Source organism: Aythya fuligula, chromosome 2 (genome assembly GCF_009819795.1).
Source record: "Aythya fuligula isolate bAytFul2 chromosome 2, bAytFul2.pri, whole genome shotgun sequence".
Lineage (NCBI taxonomy): Eukaryota > Metazoa > Chordata > Aves > Anseriformes > Anatidae > Aythya > Aythya fuligula.
Window position 1 is genome coordinate 7,514,237 of NC_045560.1, and position 21,330 is coordinate 7,535,566.

Here is a 21,330-nt window from a genome sequence, read left to right on the forward strand (position 1 = left end):
AATAGAAAGACTCCTCCGATTAACAAATCTATAAGGTACGGCCAGTTCTCAGGATGACATGGCTTTTCAAAATAGTCCTAAGGTCTTCTTCAGGAAGTCCATTTAATTTATGAGAATGGTCTCTCATTCCCCTTCCAGCAAATGTTGCTAATGGATGATAACATTTAGAGGCACTGAAAAAAAAGGGGGAGATGGTTTCGGGGTTTGAAGCTCACATTTTAAAATAGGGAAGTAGGTTTGGCTGCTGACCTTTGATTACCAAATAAAAATTCAATCAGAAACTTTTTATCTGAAGGTAGCCCAAAATAAGAAGAGCTCCCTTCGTAATTCCTCTTATCTTTCTGTGGAAACTAGGCACATTGGCACTGGTCTTTTTTTTTTTTTTTTTTTCTTTTTTTTTTTCCTGGACGTTTTCCACCTGGTCACAAACATTGGAAGTTCTGTCTTAGCAGGGTAAGCCAAGTAGCTGTTGCACAAAGAAACACTGAATGCATCTGTGTATTGCAACAGAGACAGCCTTGAATCACCATATTGATATACAAAGGATCAGATAGTAAACTTTTTATTAGCAGCCAGGGATTTCTTTTGAAAATGATTCTTTCTCTTTGACATCCCTACATATGTGCTGAAGGATGCTGGTACAGTTTCCTCCTATCAAGACAGGATATAATGTGTGACTGTGTTCTAGAAAAGTGTTACTTTTTTTTGCAGATTTATATTTTTTTAATGTCAGACCACCATAAAGCTTTCAGGCAATAGCTGCTGGCCAAAATTACATTAGGAAAGTGCATGTTATGCTCCATTTCCCTCCAGGAAGGGGAGGTAAACACAGACAATCTGGACTGGGAGGGCCAGAACGGAGGTAAGGAGGCGGCCAGCTCCCCAGCGTCTTGGCTTTTACCGTCCTCCACCTAAGGTCTCTGCTGGGCTGATCCGTGGCAGTTTCAGAGAAAGATAACAGGGCCTTTCCCCAAACGATCATCTGATCAGAGTCCTTTGCTTGCGTGCCTGAATTCGTATTTAATAAAAAATTATCTGATGTTATTCAGCAGAGATAGCCGGTCCTCGGCTTTCCAGGACAGGCCTGTTAGGCGCTGTGCAGACAGACATGAGCTTCATCTGCCCATGCCTTCTCGGCAGGCGTATTAGCTTGGGCGCCGAGCCAGCCTAACGCAGCTCTGTGGCTCCTGGGCAGGGGCTGGCACGGGTCCGGCTGGCTCGGAGTCGGCACAGGGTGAGCTCACATCTGCCTGCACCTGCCTGTGCCGCCGGAGTTGAAAACCAGGGCGGAAAAAGAAAGAGGAGGAAACCTAAAGGAGCACCTCCGAGTGCACCTGGCGCTTGGGGTCAGGGGGTGCTGGGGTGCAGCCACAGCATGGTAGGGACCGTGGGGACGGATCCTGCCCCTATGAGGGATCGTAGGGGTCGTCCTTACACCCATGTCTTCCCAAAATGGCAATACAAAAGTAGCAATACAAAATAGCGAAGAAAAGATATTCTATTCTGCTGAATACCAGCGGCTCAGGGGACTGGGCAACATGGTGTGATCCCGAAGGAGAAATGGAGACAGCATCCCCAAAGGGGGAAGCAATATTTATGTTGAATTAACACTGCTGACAGACATTCCTGGTATACAGGGCTGGTGGATGCTGTTCCGTCAATTTGCAGGGAAAAACGATGCACTGTAAAGCTCTATGGCATTCTGAAATACTTGTAAAAGCTGTGCAGCCGAACCTGGGCCTATTATTATCTGGTTAGTCACGGCGCTGCTAATTGCAACAGTCACCTCATACCAGGGAAGTTGGGTTAAGGAACTGAGCTCAGGAAAAAGACCACCTAATTTAGGCCTCCATTAGTCACTGCAACAGCTAAAATTAGGTGACTGACTCCAGCAGGACAAGCCAGGTCACCCAGGTTAGACACTCAGGCAGAGAGTGAGTCAAAAAGCTGTGCTGCTTTCCCCGGTGAGGGAAGTGTTGGTGGGATTTAACCAGTGCTAAATGCCTCATTTGTGTGCGCTCCCCTCCCTGAAGGGCCAGCCTTTGCCCCAGGGCTGCCTTTCTCTTTGGTGACAAACCAGCTGGGTTCACTCTTTTTTAGGCTCTTCTGAGCCTGTCCCTGCAGCGATCCCTCGACTGACTTGTGGGCCTTGGCCTAAAGCTGGGTGCTGGAGGTGGGGTGTAAGGAGGCCGGATCCAGGCTCCTTCCAGTGGTGCCCAGTGCCAGGACAGGAGGCCATAGGCCCAGCCTGGAGCCCAGAAGGTTCCCCTGACCCCCAGGCAGCCCAGAGGCTGTGGGGTCTCCTCCTTGGAGAGCTCCAAAAGCCGCCTGGCCATGGGCCTGGGCACCCTGCTCTGGGTGGCCCTGCTGGGGCAGGGGCTGGGCCCAAGGGACCCCGAGGTGCTGCCAGCCTCACTGGTCTGATAATCTGACAATTCAGTGACCAAGCAGGCTTTCAAGCTGACCAGAAGGTCCCTTGGGGTTGGCACCCCTGAACAGAGGTGCCTTAGAGCTGCCTAAATCCAGAGGTGCCTGAGCATGGCTAACTCTGAGTACCTCCCTAAAACAGCACTTGGTTTCTCCTTGGCTTCTCCTGCCCACAGCCAGCCTGCATTGTTAGTTCAGTGGCAGAAGGAAGCAGGGTCAGGTGTTTCTTTTGTGCTCAGTGAAATGGGATCTGCTGCCCAAGAAGCTGGCAGGGACACCTGAGGTCACCCAGTTCAGCCCTTGCTGCTGCAGACAAACATGATGTCATTGCTTTCACTGCACGAGCAAGCTCCCAGTCTAAAAGTAGTCGATTTTGCTTGTTTTTCTTTTCCTCTCCGCTTGTTTTGCTCTCCTGGCCTCCTGCAGTACAGTTATGCCCAACCTCTTTTTTTTTTTTTTTTTTTATTTTTTCAACCCGTGTTTATTCCAGGCCAGTTTTGCCTATTATACTCTTACGTCTGGCCTTTGTCTCCACAGTTTTGTGTTTCTGGTGGGTGGAAAAGGAAGATGGAGTCCGCAAGAGAAGAGTTCAATACCACTGTATTTATGCATATGAACCACTCAGCCCTTGGTGCTCGATTAGACAATTTTGAGATGCAGGCAAATGATAATTACGTTGGTCACAATACATTTAGCTGAACGTCTGAAGTAGCCATTAGAAAGAAAACCTTTCTAGAACATGAAGAACTTTTATTTTATTAAACAATTTATAATTTGGTCGGATGGTGCTTGAAGATACTTAGAGCTGAATTATAAAGTGGCTTATTTCACTTAGTGTCACTTCACATTTTACGGGCTGGAAGATCTGCACAGGCTTTCGTGAGGCAGAGAGGAGTCCCCAGGACCCTCCCAGCTGCACCTGGGAAGCCTGAGCAAAGCTACCAGCAGTGTCCCCGTCACAGCCCTCACCAGCAACCCAGCAACTTTTTGCTCCTCATCTCTGTCACGGCAGACATGAGCCAAGATTTGAAGCCAGTTTTGTAATGGAGGCGGAACAGAACAGCACAGGCTCGGGAGCAAGATGATGAAGGTAGTTAAAATGTTCACTGTGTGCAGGTGACTGTGGTTAGAAGGAAGTGTGAACATTTGCTGGCTTGCCTAGCACAACAGAGCACTTTGAATGGCCTTCCCTTATGATACACGCAAGGCAATTTTATTTTGAATTTCTGTCCAAGTAAAAATTTAAACTTGTTTTTTTTTTTTGATCAGTTTAACACGTTCGTCCCTGGGACATTCTGCTCAATGCCTGTAAGAATGCTTCTTCTTCATTTTTTCCTCATAACTCAGCTCTCCCCCATCAGCTATACAATATTAAAAAAATGGATAGGCGTAATCAGCATTACATCTATCGATTCACAATAATACCAAACCAATTGGAATTTGGATATATGCATAATCAGCATTGCCTGTATTGATTCACAATAGCACAAAACCGATCTGAATTTGTGCATATGCATCATCAGCACTGCATGCATCGATTCACAATAACACAAAACTGCAAATATGTGTGCACTTCTGAACCGTGCATAGCCATCTGGATGCCTCGACTCATGGTTTGCATGCGGCAGCCACCTCCGCGGGCCGATCCTATAAGTGGCTCCATACGTATGGCCACACCGTGGGCGCACTGACAGCCTCTGCAGAGTCTCGTCCCCTTCCCGAGGTTTGGCTGTGGGTGCTGCAGGACGTGAGCAAGATGCCCCTGGGGCAGGGGGCACAGGACACGCTCCTTACATCGAGCGTTAGAAGTTCTCAAGCAGGCACCTGAATGTTGGGGTAATGTATCTTTCTGTAAATTATTACTTCACTTCATCACTTGCAACCTCTTTTCATCACCTCTTTTCCTGCAGACTGATGACTGTTTGGGGATGGAAGGCTTTTTTTTCCCCCTCTGGCTGGACCAAGGCCATTCAACAGAGTGAGCAGCAGGAGGTTTTGAAAGAGAGATACTGTTAGCACTGTTTCCACACACCCGAAGACTGATCTTTATGCAGCTGAGACTACAAGGGATATCCCTTAAAATAAAGGCCAGCTTATTACCCATCTTCTCCAACTCCCGTGGATCTAAATATCCCGAAGCTGCGAGAAGCCGCTGCACAAAGCTTCTTTATAGCTCTCAGTGTGCCTCCTTTGCTGGCTCCAGCTGCCCCTACGCTCTGTTTTTCCTCAGCCTTCTCTTCAATATTTTTTTTCCAGTTGACTTAGTTATTACAGTACACGGAGCGGAGCGGGGAAAATACACCGAAGGTGGGAGCTGGCAGAGCAGGGGAGCGGCGAGGGAAGCGCTTTTGCCATCCCATGACATCACCTGCGTGGCAATTGGTGGCACGGTGGTGGCGGGGAGGCACTGGCCGGCGTCCTCGGGCTCGCTTCCGTGCCATGGAACAGAGACGGGGCCTGTCTCCTGCCAGCCTCTTTCCCTGCCAGCCTCCTGGCAGAGCTCGGGACATTTATAAAAACAGTACAGTACTTTATTTAGCCTCGAGTGAGAAAAAGTCACTTCACAGCTCCAGTTTAGGCACAAGGCACTAACAAGCAGATTTAAAAGAAAAAAAAAAAAATCCCTTGCATAAACGCAGCTCCAATGAAAATTGATTTGTATTCCAGATGACCCCTCAAATCGGGAGATTGAGCTGCGCCTTTTATCTCCGGAGAAATGGGTTCAGCTCCTGATTAGCCCATAGAGGAAATTCCACTTAATGGTCTGATTTTGGTGGGCTGAAAAGCCGTTCCCTGCCTAGAACCACCACCCATTGTGGCGTGATTGGCACTCAGTGTTCAAGACAGAACAAGAACTTCACCTCGGCTCTACTCCTATGACTTCACCCTGCCATCAGCTCTCAGTACCTCACCCGCCACTTCCCGAGAGCCTGAGAAAGGCGGCAGGGCTTGCAGGGTGAGCTGTGTGCGGGCAGAGGGGCGCAGGCAGGAGGCTAATAGGGGCTGAGGAGGTGCCAGGGGGGAGCGGGGAACGGCAGAGGAGGGCCTGAGAAAACAAGCAGCAAGCTGATGGAGGGATGCTTCCATGGAGGAAAAGGGAAAGGGGTGGGGAAAGGGGAAAAACAGGGAATGAGGGTGGATGGGGAGAGGATGCGTGGATATGGGAAGGATGGGATACAGGTATACGCAGAGCTGAAGGCAATAGATCAAAATGAATATAACTCCACCCAAAATGAATACAACTCCACCTAAACTGCAGAAGGAAACGTCAGCTGGAGGAGGGAGTCTCTCAGGGTCAGCTCCCTGAATCCTCTCACTGCGTCTGGAGGCCCTGGGTGGCACAGAGAGGCCCTGAGTCCTCAGCTTGTGCTAAATGCTTTGTGATCAGAGTCTTTGGTTTGTTTTCCCAAGTCTTCATTCCTCAGAGCATGAAACACTCTGTTCTGCAGGGGAGCAGAGGATCTGCAAGACTGATCAGCAGCCAGCTCTCTTCTCCATCGTGCCTTTGCAAGAGCCATAGAGTAAGAAAAGAAATACTCATCTCCAGTCTAATCAGTACAGTACCTCCTAATTGATGGGTTGTGTTTCTCCTACCAGCATGGGACACTTGCGTGGTGTCCTGCAAGGCATTCTTGAGGGACATTAAATGGAGGAAAGTATTAGAAATGTGCACTGTGGCACTAGTAAGCCTCCTGACCCAGTTCTGTGCAGTGTTGTGAGCAGATACAAAACATTATCACTCTAGGGTGGCTGCAGAAGTGGATGAAAACCTGCAGGTGATGGGAGTGAAGGTATTGCTCTCACACTAGGGGGGCATTTCAGCCAGCCTTCACTGTCGCCTTCAGCCCTTTCATACTTACCTCGGGTGTCAAAGCAGTGAATGTGTGAATGAAATATCTCTGTTTGGGTGGTCATACTTGGGATAATAAAATATGAATTTAGATCGGCACTGATAATTGGAAAAAATGTTATAAAATCAGCATGATGTTGAAGTGTGAACTACTGCATTTGGGGAGGAGAAATGCCAAAAGGGGACCCCCTGGCTGGGCAGCAGCATAGCGAGGTGGGGCTGGGGCTCCAAGTGGCCTGAAATCTGACTGTGAAGATAGCACTGGACATCCTTTTCTGGCTGCAGCTCCTCCCACAGCAAAAACCTCTATCCACAGCCCCATTGCTCATCATCTCCTCCCACCTGAGGCTTTGGCTTCTTCATAGCTGCTTATACCTCAGCCTTAGCCCATTCTGGGAAATCGAGGATGAGAAAAGACCTGCTGTTTGGATCACCACCTCTAACCTGGGTCACGCACCTGGGTTGTGTCCGGGGGCATTAGTGCTGGCTGACCTGCGAGGGGGGGAGCTGCAGCTGGGGGGGTGGTGATAAGCAGCTGGAGTGGGCGAGAAGAAATAAACTTTTCACCCAGCTCAGCTGCAGCTAGAACAGGATGTGTGGCTGCAACCTAAGACATAGGAGATAATTATTCTACTCCACTTGGCACCGGTAAGGCCTCAGCTGGAATACAGTGTCCAGTTCTGGGCACTGCACCGTAAGAAAAATGTAGACAAACTGGAGGGAGGCCAGGAGAGAGACACTGGAAATATCGGAGGCATAGAAAGAACAACCTAGGAGGCAATGTTGAAAGGATTGTTTGTTTAGTCTGGGAACAGCAGAGTCTAAGGAAAAGACATGATAAAAATCTTGCAATATGTTAAAGATTATTGTAAGGAGGATAGTGATAAATCTTTTCCCATGGCCACTGCAGGACAGGGAAAGAAGGAAGCAGTTTCATTTGCAGCTAAGAAAATTTAGAGGATACTTTAGGAAAAACTTTCTGGGTAGCAGGGTAATGAAGTAGAGAGAGTTAGGGAAAGCAGGGGTCTTGTTAAAATTTGTAAATGTGTTTTATTTTAATAACAAATATTGCAGAAGTAAGGATGCTTCTTGTTTGAATGACTGTTTTGGGCTAAAGCCTGGGACTGAGTTTCTACATGTCCACAGTAGTCATGTGGGTGCACTTGCAAGAAATAGCTCTAGTGCTGCAAGCTTTGGGGCAGAAACTCTTTTTCATGATCGATGTGTATGAAACACAGCATCTTGTGACTGGTCTCTTATTGCAGGATCTCCGCATATTGCTGCTGTACAAATAAGTCACCGTGTAAAACACGAATTTGTAAAACATTCTGTAAATACAGGAATAACTGTCTTCTGGTTTCTTTTTTTGGCTGCACTCTATTTTTTTCCTTGCAGGTTCATATCACATATCCATAATCCCTTCTCCATAGATTTGCTGTATGTGCACAGCTAGAGGTATATCCACTGATAGCTGTTAATCCTTTGAGTGTTTTTACATTTACAGCATATGTCCAGCGACAGTGCTGCCTTATGGTTTTAAGGATACTCACTGATTCTCTGGCGACACCACTACAAACAGCAACTTGCACCATCGTGTTTCAATCCCAGGAAGTTCTCAGGCTGTGAATTGGGTTTTCTTCGACAGCAGAGAAGCAGACAACCTCGTAATATTTTCATAAGTTTGGCCTAACGTGCATGCAAACTCAGAAAAGAAATGGAAGGATGATCCAGAAGGCTGGATGTGGAGGTGGGAAGCCAGCAAAGGTCATTTGTCTGTGACCTTGCAGAGATCAAAATCTGTAGCTGTAGCTGGTCAAGTGTTTGTCTTGAAACTTATGACAGAATATGGATTTATTTTTTATTTTTTTTTCTCATAAAGTAAAATCTACTAGTAAATGTATTTGTTACAGAATGCGCTTTCAATTCTTAATCTCCTTGGATTTTTAAGTTTAAGGATGATTGTTTTGGATTTTTTTGCTGCTTGATTTTGGTTTAGTTGCAATATATTAGAGATGCTTTACTTTAAATTCCTAATATATGTGCTCAACTTTCCTTCTACCTTGAGATAATTTATCTGTAAGTGAACACTAACCACGAAACCTGAAGTCCTGGCTACTGTAAGATATTTCTAATATTTTAAGATGATTAATATCATCCAAAATCACCTCTAAAGAGTATATTCATTGGCATACTAGAGCAGTACAAATCAGCAAGACAAAACAGCCAGTTAAGCTGAGTTTACAGCTGCTTTGCTTTCCACAAAAGCACAAAGCACCCACAGGGTATTAATTACCATATTAATTTATTTTTTTTTTGGACAGTTCTTTGTAGAAGATAAGTGTCTACAGCATCTACATTGGAGAACCAGGATGTGGTCAGTCTTGTCTATTAAAGTGAGCTGGGACAGGAAACCATGTCTTGTAAATCTCCTCTGCATGTTCGCTTGGTGACAGGAGAACTGGAGAACTTCTGGAGATGTTTCAAGCCCGTAGGTCCATGGGGAGCCTCCAAGCCCCTCATTCCTAGCTGCTCTGCAGGGGATTAGGGTAACTGCATGCTCCCAGGCCTCCCTGTCTGAGCTGTGGAATCATGAAAGGTTTATGGGGACAGAAACAGAACACGGGAAAGGGGTGGAGGGAGGAGAGGGGGAACTCATCTGCCCTGGTTTAGATATTGAACAGTTGGACTTCAAAGGCTGAGTTAAGTCACCTCAGGCTCCATGCACAGTCAGTGCAGAGGAAAAGGAACTCCAGGGAGATACTCGTCTCCTTTCAGGACAAGAAATGCCTGTTTCTCTGCTGCCTGTGTGAGACATCAGGGTATCTATCTCCTAGATCCATGGAGCTGAGGTGACCCCGCATGGCCTACTGGCTGTGGCACTTCTCAGAGGAGGGAGCCTGAGCTCCGGCCTGTTCTCCAGGGACTGCTGACAGACTTTGTGCAAGCTGCAGCTCCTACAGCCGCATTCCTCCATGTAGTAATAAAAGCACAGCCTCCCTCCTTCCTCCTGCCTCCTGCCCGGCACAGCGTGTTGTCTCAGCGGGTGAGGCACTGCTGAGGAAAAAGGGAACTGTGGGCCTGGGCGTCCTCCTGTCAGAGAAGGAGCTCAGCCCACACGCCACTTCATGGAGACTGCTCTGACCATCAGGCAAAAAAAGTGGGACCACCTCTCCTACAGGCCCTGCTTTGTCTGCAAGGCTCCTTCTGTGAGGAGATGGGCTACCACAGAGCTCTTGCCATCACCCAAAGGCCCTGACAGACTGGTCGCTTTAGGGCATTCAGGCTGAAGAGTAATTTCAGAGGCCCAAAGTTGGACTTGGAAGTGAACTCGGCGCAAAACTTTTCAGGCTTGTCAGGCCTGAGGCGCTACCTAGGCAGGAGCATGAGACATCAAAGTTAAAAAGATGCCTTTTCGCTCATCTACACCTGACATCTAGGCAAAGCAAATCTGACATCTCTCTCACAAGGGTATCATACAGAGCTGTTGCTGGCCTTCCTCTGGGTTTTTTGACATTCTCTCGATGAACCATGGTGGATCATAAGGATGAGGCTCCAGCTGAAGGGCTCGAGGTGATGGCCACTCCAGGGTTTATCCAAAGCCTTGCAGCCAGAAGGCAGTGCCGAGGGCTGGAGGGAGGGAGAGCAGGAGAGGGACGGCACCACACGTTACAGCCAGAGAAAAGGAGTTTGCATCAAGGATTATGCAACTTTTGACATGTCCTATATATCAAGACCCAGCACCTGGGAGCTAGCACTGTGCCGTTCTGTTAGCAGTGCCTACTTTAGACGGTTATTGCTAAATGACATTACTGTCTTGTCAGAGGTTCTCCAGATCCATGTCTACGCTGTCCTTGTGGGGCAGATCCTCAAATGACATCTGCTGTGTGGCACCAAGCCAGAGCTGCATGTGCTGGGGCAGGGGCAGGGAAGTCACTCGTGTCCTTCTGCTTCAGCCCCCTTGCAGAAGGATGGAGGCTCACGGAAGAAGCCCTTCACCCCGCCACAGGCCTGCACCCACCAGGCTGCATGAGGACCTGATTTGCGCTTAATTAAACCTCAGGTATAGGAATCCTCATGGTCTGGGAAGCAAAATCCTTTGGCACTGTAACCAGACCAAACCCATCTTTGCTAGCTTTACAGCCCCTGATAGCTTTTCCACATTTCACCTGGGACTGGGCTCTCAAATGCTTTTTACAAACTTGACCAACTCCCTCCAGCGCCTGGAAGGGTCCTGATATTTTGCTTATTCTATGTGAACTCCTCCACCTTTATTTATTTATATTTATTTTATTTTTTTTTCTCTCAGCGGGGAAACGGGAAAATGGAAGTGCATCACGTGTAATGTCTGGGAAGAGCACAGAGGCAGCCAGGCGGCCGTTGCAGGGGTTTGGCACCTCGCGCAGGAATGAGCACATGCAGGTAGAATGTTATTTCGCCGCTCCTGCTGAGCACACTGCAGTTAGCTCTCTGCTGAATCCTAAAGTCGAGCAAAAAGCAGCTGGTTAAGGTGGAATCTGAAAATCAGTCATAGGATAAACAGGTTGCAACGCTAAGCGCTCTCCGAGGGAAAAGCAGCATGCAGCATATGTTCTTGCTTTGGAAGATATTTAAAAAAATAAAAAAAACTTTAATAGACCCTTTACTAGCTTATGCTAGTGGAGCTGTTAATTAATTAAATAACTGTATGAGAATGGCATCCATTGGGAAAGAGCCTCACAGCTTCCAGATGCCAGTTATTGGCCCCATTACGGGCCTAAAACTATTACAGTAAATCATTACATGCTCCAAGATGAACTGGCACACGATTGCTGGGAGGAAGGATGGAGATATTCTCACTTGTGCCATTTTGTGCCAGTTTTTATCTAGTGAGATTAATCAGTACTTTTAGAAGTGCAAGTCAGAGCTATAAAATATTAAAGGATATTCCATCAATGGACTGGAGACACGCTTAAGCAGAGCTTTTAAAACTTTTGGATGTTGACAGATAGATAGAAGTTGGAAGAGATAATGAGCAACATCTGATTTTAATTTTTATTTTTTTTTTAAGGTCGGATTTATAGCTAAAAGGGCTGCACTGAGTCTCTTCTGTGTGCAGGAGGAATACTCAGAGGAGGACATTAAAGTTTATCACTGGAGTTCAGGTGCCAGGTAAGCAAACAGTTTCTCAGGCCAAAAGCAATCATTTAAGGCAGTTATTCCAAACACAAAATCAACCAGAAGGTATTAAATAACCTTGTAGCCTGGATTCCCCTTGGGAGGGGAACACTTCCTGACATTGGATGGCAGCCTAAAATCTATGCTCTGGCCTAGAAGGGGCCTTTTTTGTTTTTCCTTTCTTAATTAATAAGCTATGAATTTTCACTCCAAATGACCACCATGGACCTTGCTGTCTTTTTAGGCTGTGAGGAATGAAACCACAGATCCACCTACATTACCCCTGGCCCAGACAGACTGCCCTTTAGAAATCTGCTTGCCTGCTTGGTCTGTCTCAAATCCAAAGGCTGAGTGCCGGAGGGGCACTCCAGGGGCTGTTTATACCATTTCCCCAATTATTAGAGGCATTAATTCAGGGGCAGACACTTCCTCTGAGAAATTATTCTGCAGCCAAAAGCCCTCCCACGGCTGGATGCGGCAGGCTAAGCACATGGGGCTGGAGATGCCGCAGCAGATCACCAGACCTTCCACCACCGTCCTCCCACTCACAGCCCATGCACGAGCTCTCGCCCACGTTCAGAAGTTTCCAGCGGGGCCGAGGGGGATATGGGGAGCCTCAGTGGGGCTTTTGCTGATACTGATCACCAGCGGTCACCCTCCCACGCAGCCGTGCTGGTGCCAAGAGGTGCGATCGCTGATAGGCCTCTGCCACCTACTGCAACAACCTGTTCACCCAGAAGGACGGACGCATCTCCCACGGCTCAATGGGAAAGCGTCCCAGGCTGCTCCAGCACCAAGAGCCTCCACAAACGCCCCCAGGATGTGTATGGGGTGGTGGTGGTGGAGGGAATGTGAGAGAAATGCAGCTCTGCCGTGTCCAGGTGAGGCCTGTTGCTTGGAGGGCAGCGCTTTGCTGCGCCACGGCGTACAGGACGCAGCACAGAGCGAATATCCAATAACAGTTCGACACGGGTAGAAAAATCAGGCATTTATTGGTTGGGTGGGTTTATGAGAGAAATGGTGTCTGCGGAAAACCAGCCTCATCTAGCTGCTTCTCCTAAAGCGAAGGTGAGGACACTGAAACCGCGCTCACACAGACGCTACCAGGAAGTGTGACTGACTGTGTGAGAAACGCGTGAGTAAGAGTTCGCTGACTAACCCCTACTTAAAGGAAAGGAATTGATTTATTACAACAGCATGACAAATTGAAGCACCAGTCTTGCAAGTTGGTCCGTGCGAGCAGATCTGTGCACCCACGTGGCTCTGATAGGGCCCAATAGGGCTCGGAACTGGGTGTTGCGGTTGCCCAACCAGCCAAATTGCTGGCTCGATAGCACAAGGTTGGAACAGCGCTGGTTAGACTTTTCTGAAGGCGCCTGACATTTCTGTGGGAGCCAAGGGACTTGGAGCACCTAAGCTGAAGCAGGACAGACAGCTGCAGCACTCCCCAGCGTGTGTGCTGGTAAGAAAGCACTGCCTCGTCTGGCCTTAAACGAAAACAAATGGCTTTCAGGACCTTGGAGCTGAAGAGGGGAGTGTCACCATGTGTCCAACAAAAACAAAAAGACGCGCTGAGCCAAGAGCAGCCCAGTGCTTGTCTGCCATTCCCTGGCTGTAACCTCAGGAGACTCCTCTTGGCTTGTGCGAGACTGGGAGGGAATGCAATCAGCGAGCAAAAAATGCTGTTTCTACTTGATAGCTTAATATTACATAGGCAGCAGTTATGCTTTTCTACTGAGCATGCTTTGCTGCTCTATGGGGTCTTAGGCTGGCCCATCCTTTGCAGTAGAGAAAATGAAACCAAGAGGAAAAACACAGCTACTTTTTCTGTGATGTAGATTTTTAATATATATATATATATTATTTCATTTTGTATCCTAGTTCTCTCTTCTCTTCTCTTCTCTTCTCTTCTCTTCTCTTCTCTTCTCTTCTCTTCTCTTCTCTTCTCTTCTCTTCTCTTCTCTTCTCTTCTCTTCTCTTCTCTTCTCTTCTCTTCTCTTCTCTTCTCTTCTCTTCTCTTCTCTTCTCTTCTCTTCTCTTCTCTTCTCTTTCTCTTCTCTTTCTCTTCTCTTCTCTTCTCTTCTCTTCTCTTCTCTTCTCTTCTCTTCTCTTCTCTTCTCTTCTCTTCTCTTCTCTTCTCTTCTCTTCTCTTCTCTTCTCTTCTCTTCTCTTTTCTCTTCTCTCTGTGGAATATTTATGCAAAACAAATGTGATGCTAAACAGTCAACATGATGACTGATGCATTTGAAAGGGCTATGAGCAACCCAGGTATGAATAGTACAGGGGACTGGCAAGAAGTGACAGAGCTCTTCACGCTTAGATCATGGATTTGATCCAGAAGAAGGTGGAAGTGAGTACAAGTCATTACAGTCTGGTACCTGTGAGCCCGTGGGTACCGCTGCAGGCCCTGCATCGCAGTGCAAGACATCAGCGACGGCCAGCACTGATGCTTCCCTTCTCCAGCCAGCAGCAGCTGGCTCTGTCTGTGTGTGCTCTTTTCCAGCCACCACACTACTTTTTAATTCCCCATGTTCTGAGGATTTGGGGACAGAAGCAGGAAAAAGGAAGCCAGTCATACACCTCGCTCACACAGTAAATGGTGGATTTCAGCTTTCCAGTTGGAGGTATAACGGGCTAGTGTTAGGATGCTGGTGCAGTTAGGTATGTGCACGCAGACACAGCTGGAGAAAAGCTTTGGGCATGGATGCAAAGTGCAGGCCAACTTTGTAAAGATGTACCCACACCCTTAACTTTAAATATATAAAATTTCCCATTGACCTCCCTGGAACTATTCATGCATTAAACATATGCATGAGCCTTTCTAGAAATAGATAATATAAATGAGACTACAAAAATAGTTAACCAGAAATACTTTCTGTACAAGGAAATAGGAAAATTTACAAGGGGTGTGTGAATATGAGCTCCTAGTGATCCCTCTTGACAGAAGGGACTAAATAAAATCTAGGCCGCATTGTTAAAGGACAAGGCATTGTTGCTCATGTATGAGAGGGTGTTTCCAGCTACCCATCGTGGAGACTGGAGTGTAGTTTGCATTCATTATGTTAATTAAACAATTTGCTGGAATTTAGCATGTGGCGGATTGGCAGGAGGCAACTTTAACTTGGGCTCTGCAGGCTGAGATACTTTCATTACACGGACGACCCTGAGTCATGCCAACAGAGCAGCACCCGTGGTAATGTGTTGCTGTTGATGGCTTTTGTGTAAAGTCACACTTAAACAATGCAATTAGGGCCTCAACAACAACAACAACAATGACAACAACAACAACAAAGGTAGAAACAATCAAGATCTACATTATTTAAGCATCCGGTTGTACGCAAGATATCCAGAGTCTAGTGATAGGTACAGAGTTATTGTGCAAGAGGTACCATTTAGAGGCTGAAGGCCACTTACTTATGCAAAGCTGCACTATACTGAAGCCTTTTAGACCTGCATTTGCTAAATCATTTTAAAACAGACCTTTAAGCTTTGCTGTTTCATGGCAGAACCTTCAGCAAGCTGCATTCTCAACTATCTTCTACTTTTGCTTTCATACATTAAAAGTGGATACTTGATTTGAACAAGGCCATTATCCGTAGGTCTACAAAAAGCCATCTCCTTATTCAGGAGCACTTAAGGCTTTTAGACAATTGCATGTACTGGGAGGGGAGGAACTGCTGGTTCCTTATATCAGACTACATCCCAATCTCTCTCCTGCATTTAAAACCTAACGTTACCCCACCCAGGATTATCAGGGTCTTCTTCTGAGCATCAAAACCAAGGAACTAGTGAGACTTGTAGGCAAATAAGCCAAGTCTGCAATGAGGCAAGGCTCCATTCTCCATGCCAGTCTGTACTTGTATTTATTCTGCTTTACAATGGACTTCTTTTGGCACAGGGAGATTCACTGCACCGAGCTTTGGCACACTGCTTCAGACATGGAAGAAGTCTGGGATGGGAGACCACAGCGTAAGAATATTTACTTTGCACTCAGTTTTTGTTAAACTTGCTGGAGCTAAAGGGTTTCTCCGTTCATTCCTTTTGAATGTCCTGTTTTATGTGATGATGATTTTGTGAGATGAAATATCTTCTGTCCTATCTGTGTGTTGCTGTCATTCACACCAAGAATCCCAGAGTCATGAAAACGTATGTTTTAGTCTGGGGATGAATTAGCATTTTAGTTTTAGTACATCCTACTCCATAATTATACAGAATGTTTTTTGGAAAGAGAGTCTGAAAACGTACCTAGTTCCCAGGAATAATGATTTTGGCCTCAAATAAATGGCAGGATAACAGTGATGCTGCTATCCTCCAGAGCAGGGATTAGCCAGTCTCCAGTTGTAAATATTGGGAATAAAGCACACGTCAAACCTCAGTGCTGCTATTTTGTGATTTCTTATCCCAACAGAGAGGTAACATTTGTGTTGCCTTTATTTTCCTAGAAGCTAGACCTTGCTCCTGGAGAAAACAGATTGTAGGATCAAAAGAGCTCTACAGAGGCAGCCTTGGTGCTCTGTCTGCGCGTTTCCATCTGCAGGCTCTAATTCAGCTGTGCTGGGTATGTAAAAGTGCAAATGCAGAAGGAATAGTTCAAAGTTGTACTCTTGGCTTTCATACGCTGCAGCATTTTGTTCTCTTTATATCCACTGTGTTTATTTAAATATCTTTCAATCTACCTGTAGCTCTGCCTGCACCGCCTTCTGGTGCTCCCTTCTACTCCTGCCATTGTCCGCGGTATCTTTGATCAATCCAGGAGCGGAACAACACCGCTGTGTAACGCTCAGTCCAAGCTGGAGCATGGATTCAGTCCAGGAGATAGGTCCAGAGGCTGTGCCCCTTTCTTTCCCCTTGCCTTTGCAATCCCCGCTGGGCAGGATACCACCCAAACTGGGACTTACCAGAAAAGGAAGCATTGGGAAATTTTGTTTCCTGGAAGAGATGCTAGTAGTGGCCATAAAACCCTAACAGAGAAGAAAAGAAAAGGCTGTTTTGAAATCTTGACACTGTTACGCTGCTCTGATTTCTTAGCAGTCAGCCCTTTGCTGATACTGGTAGGGTTGGGTAAAATGGCACTGGGACCGACAGACACGACCTCTGCCCTTCAATCAGAGCAGCAAAACCGCTTGAGTCTCTTCACAAATGAAACATGACTCCAACACAAATCCCAAGCAGGTGATCCCACCAAACCAGAGCCACGTGTAGAGCTAAGGAACTTCAGTAACAGGAGGGAAAGGGGTTTACTTGGTGCTTCTTGTACCGCAGTGGGTCACAGGGGTGCTTACTGACATCAGCGTGTGTTGATCCATAAGCCGCAAAGATCTGAGAAGTGCCAGAAATTCCCGTTTCCACCACCGAGAAGGGCTGATTTGCTGTTGTGTTGAATATAGTGAAAATGAGGTGTATTAGGATTTACCTTCTGAGGTGTATTAGGATTTACCTTCTGAGCCTGGGGGTGTCCCACGTATTCCCTTGCCACTGTGGGAGACAAAACCTTTGCTGAGCATTTAGCAGTCAATGGTTCATTCAGGGGGTCGATGAAGATTAGAATAATAATCATACTTTGAGTGCTTCCACGGATTTTGAAGAGAGTGAGCCCCTTTCTTTAACTACATGGCCTATTTCAGTACCTGGGTCTACCGGCTTCCATAGCCTCATTACCTACACGATTGGTCTGTATCGCTTGCTTAGCTTATTCACAAATTTTGTTAACAACTTGACTTTCTTCTGGTGGATGAAAATAGAAGTGTATTTGAGTGGCAACCTGCTGTTCCCACCAGGACAAGCTCAGCAGGTTCAGAAGAGCAGCTGAGCAGCCCCGGTGGTAATATGTCCTCTCCTGCCAGATCTTCCTCTTCATGGTGGCCACTGGCTGCTCCTGCAGCCTCCTGGACATTTTAGAGCGTGCCCTTCCTAGCAAAGCCATTCCTTGTCATCGTGGGCATTTCCTACAGGCTCTTGAGTGAAACTGAGCCCTTTGCCTGCCAGTTTCTGATAATCACATGGCTTTCCTTTCTCCTAGGCTTTATGAAAACCTAGAGGAGCTCCCACCATAGCCTCCCTTCTTCCCTGTTCCTTCCCATCCTGCTCCCCTACTTAGCCTGGGCAGTAGTTAACTTCTGCTGGTGTGGCTGTGTGAGGTGGTAAGCCCGTTGGGTGAGAAAGGGACAAGCTCTTACTCATTATTCAGCCTTGCAACAGACAATTTTGTTAAAATCCCCTTCACAGCTTCATCCTCCAGAGCCTCTTCCCTGCTGCCCTTCCATGTGTTTTGAACGTGGAGAAGAAGAGATCTCCATCAAGGTGGCCTTGGGGTGACACTGCCTAACAAGTAGGGACCCTCCCAAGGTCCAGCGTCCTCATACAGGCACTGCCACAGCTAATACATTAATTGGAGGACAATATCCTACCGTCGAACCAAAATAGTAAGGGTATGCTAATTTTTGAGCAAGGCCAGGGGAGCATAGCAGGCTGCACATTGCTGAACTAACCCCTCACGATGCTGCGGAGCTGGGCTGGCACAACTGCCCCCGTGCAAAGCCGTGAGAAGGGTTTCCAGGCCTTATCTTGTTGGGGACATACTAACTAAAAATCCTATTTGATATTCTCTGGGAAAATGGTCAATTTTTTTGTGCCTTTAATGCCATTTTCTGCCACATCGTGGGACTCATCTTATTTGTGCCTTGTAATTGTGGTGTGCCACGTGGTGCCTTGTTACTTTCATAATCACTTTTTAACAGATCTGAAGAGCACTCTGCTGAAACGCTGCAAGTCAAAAGCAGCTTCAGAGCCGTCCAATCTGCCTGAGATTTTCCTGAGCAGAAACCTGCCTTGGTGAGATCTCCACCAACGTGTACTGATTTTCTCACTGCATGGTCCAAGCGCAGCACGGCCTTGTAACGTGGGGCGATGCTTCAAGTCACGCGCTTCTGTGGAGAAGGATTCTTCATTGGATGTGACGCCTGCTCACTCACCTCCTTTGCAGCACTCCTGTTAGTATTAGGGAGGAGGAGAGTGGGAGTTCATGGAGATGTTGGGCTGGAGACAGCTCTGCCGGTGACAGGGTCTAAGCAGAGCTTTGGAGATGCCCTTCAGAGACTGGACTGCCTGCTGCAGCACGGTGAAGCGTGAGGACACACAGATATCCCAAATTAAAAATCCTAAAAATCCCATTCATCTCTTCATAATCTGGATAAGCTGGTAAGGGTGATGTAGAGTCCATCCCTTGACCTTCTCCAAACCACCTCTGAGGCCTTGACGTTTACCTGCCGCTGCCTGGAATCCCATGGCATTGCTTGGCCTCTTTTTTGTACTAACAGCCTAAAAATCTTGTCTTTCTTATATTCAGGAACCAAAACTTCTTCTCTTTCATCTCTCCCCAGAGGGAGAGGAGGTCCTTAGTACAGGCCTGGTTAGATGCATGAAAAGAAGCCTGGCAAATGGTTTAAATTAGAAAGTCTAGTGGCTGTGCCAAGTCCTGCAGTACAAGAGCGCCAAGATCGGGAACACGGCCGTTCACCGGCGTTTGCAAGGCGCTGACAATTCGTCACTGCTCTCCACGAGCACCGGGGCCCACATGGGTACATGGAGCAGTCGTCTGGGGCAGGATGGAAAGCAGGGGGGGAGAGCAGAAGGAGGCCTGCCCGACTTTTCCTAAGGAACGTCACAGCTGTGTTTCTTCAAAAGCCTCTGCTCCGATGAGAAGTTATTCCTGATCACAAAATGAAACAAAAAACATACCAAAATGATAAAATATATATATATATATATTACATTTAATTCTTCCTGGGTCCAAACCAGCAGTTTTTTATTATTATTATTTTTATTGTATTTAACCTTCATTATAAATAAGCCATGCAGCACCTACATAGCTGAATCCATCACCAGTTTTGTCTCTTAGTTGGAAGAACCTGCAGGTCAACTCTGGCCAACTTTGTACTTCAGAGCATTTCCATGCTAGACATGTTAGTTAACAGTTTAAGAATCTTTTTGTCTTACTACACATTATTCATAGCCCAGTACTTTTCTGCCTTCTTTCAGGCACAGAAATAGCCAGACTTTTAATTTCAGAGGCTGCTGTAGGGCATCGGGGTTTTCTATCCAGAAGATCATGCAGATGCATTGCACTGATGCTCCTTTCCCAGTCCAAAAGATTTTTCCATTGCCAAAGGCTTCCAAGCTCTTCCAGTATTTCCTCCTTGTTATAAAATCCACAACTCTTCCGATATTCTGTAGTTGCTGGAAACATCACAGCTGTCTGCAGCTCTTACACCCCTGAGTATTTGTTGCAGCCTCCTACGTAAGCACAAGCTCGGCGATGTGGCATGGCTTTCCCTCCAGGTGGGGACTGAGTTTGGCACAACGACGTTGCCCGTTGCCCCAGTATGATATTTGTGTAGGAAAATATATTTGAATAAAGAGGGTCAAGAGTCTATTATTACAGCAGGCACTGGAAATAACCAAAATGTCACGTTCCTCTCCAGGACGTGGCCCAAGCCTGACGTCCAGCGGCCATCAAAACAGGATTGCTTTCTGCCTTTGTCCATTAGTCTCCAGTAAAAACACAACTGTGGGCATGTTTCCACATGCGAACCTTTACCTTGTGCCATTTCCAGACTCGACGGAACATTAAGGGGCTGGCATCAGTTATGTAAGAAAAAGGAAACTCCAATTTTATGTGCAAGTAGAAACTTAAACCAAGCAAACTGGTATTTGTGTTTTATTTGCTCTATTAAAAAGCCTAGGAATACAAAACACTTTTTGCTGAATATAGAAATGACATTTTCTTTTCAGGTGTCTGCAGAAATACAGGTTTATCCGAAAAATAAATAGAAAACCTGCAAAATGCCTTAATTTGTTTTTGCTAAAAAGCTCTCTCATTATAAAAGGATGGGGAAAAAAGGGTGGACTAAAAAAAGGGTGAACTTCCTCTTCATTTCAGGCTTGCTGCTTTAATTCAGTGTTGCATATGAAGCAACAAACAGGAATTCTAAGGAATGTAAAAAGTTCTTATGGCTACAAAAGCCATGATAATAAAACATTCAGCTGAAGTACAATGACACTGACATGAAAGGATTTTCATTTCTAAGAAATACTTGGATAAATTAGAGTTTGGGTACATGTGCGTTCTTCTCTCATCTTAACAACACACGGCGGCACTTATCTTTTGCAGGGATGCCAGCGACATGGACCAGCTCACCCCAAATGCTCTCCCTCCCTGCAGGGAGACGGAGCTGCGGCAGCACAGGTCACTGCGGGCTCCGCAGGTGGCTGGAGACTGGGCGGTAACAGGTCCGGGTGAAAAAGGAGACTTTGGAGGAAAAAAAAAACATGGTAAAAAAAAAAACAAAACAACGTTTTTAATACCCACAGTTAATTAAAGTACAAAAATTGCCGCTACCCAGGTTCTTTATCACTGCATCTGTTTCAGATTTATATCCTAAAGGTTCGTTTTTCCACATAGCATAATTCTGGCAGAGCATAAGGTCAGCGCGCTCCCAAATTGCGTACTGCCTATCCCTCCTGCAAGCTTACAGGGATATGCTGATGCTCTGCGCCTCTGAAAGTGAGGCTCGCTGTGTACCCAAAGCAAATGTGCAGAGCATGAATATTACAATCAACAGAAAACTGCAAAATCTGCCTGCTTTCAAAGTAAAATAAACAGTGAATTTTCAAAATTTCCCGAGGTAAACTCTTTCTGATCAACTAGAACTTTGGCTTCATTTCAGTTTATGCATTTATTTTATATTACAATGCAAAATATGAACTAGACTGTGAATAATAGAAAAGCTTTCTTTTCCAGATGGGAATACCAGAACATTTCCATTGTTGTTGTTGTTGTTTTCTTTCTCAAACATATTTTAGCAAGTACACTTTTATGAAGCAGTTTATCTTCAGCAGAG

The 21,330-nt window shown here is 46.4% G+C and overlaps 1 long non-coding RNA gene across 1 annotated transcript; it reads left to right on the forward strand.

Moving 5' to 3' along the window:
- Positions 1-15,035: 15,035 nt before the first annotated feature.
- On the forward strand, positions 15,036-20,774 carry LOC116486577. Its single transcript, XR_004252978.1, has 3 exons — positions 15,036-15,400; positions 15,874-15,989; positions 20,601-20,774. It is a non-coding gene; the product is annotated as an uncharacterized LOC116486577 (long non-coding RNA).
- The last annotated feature ends 556 nt before the right edge of the window (positions 20,775-21,330 follow it).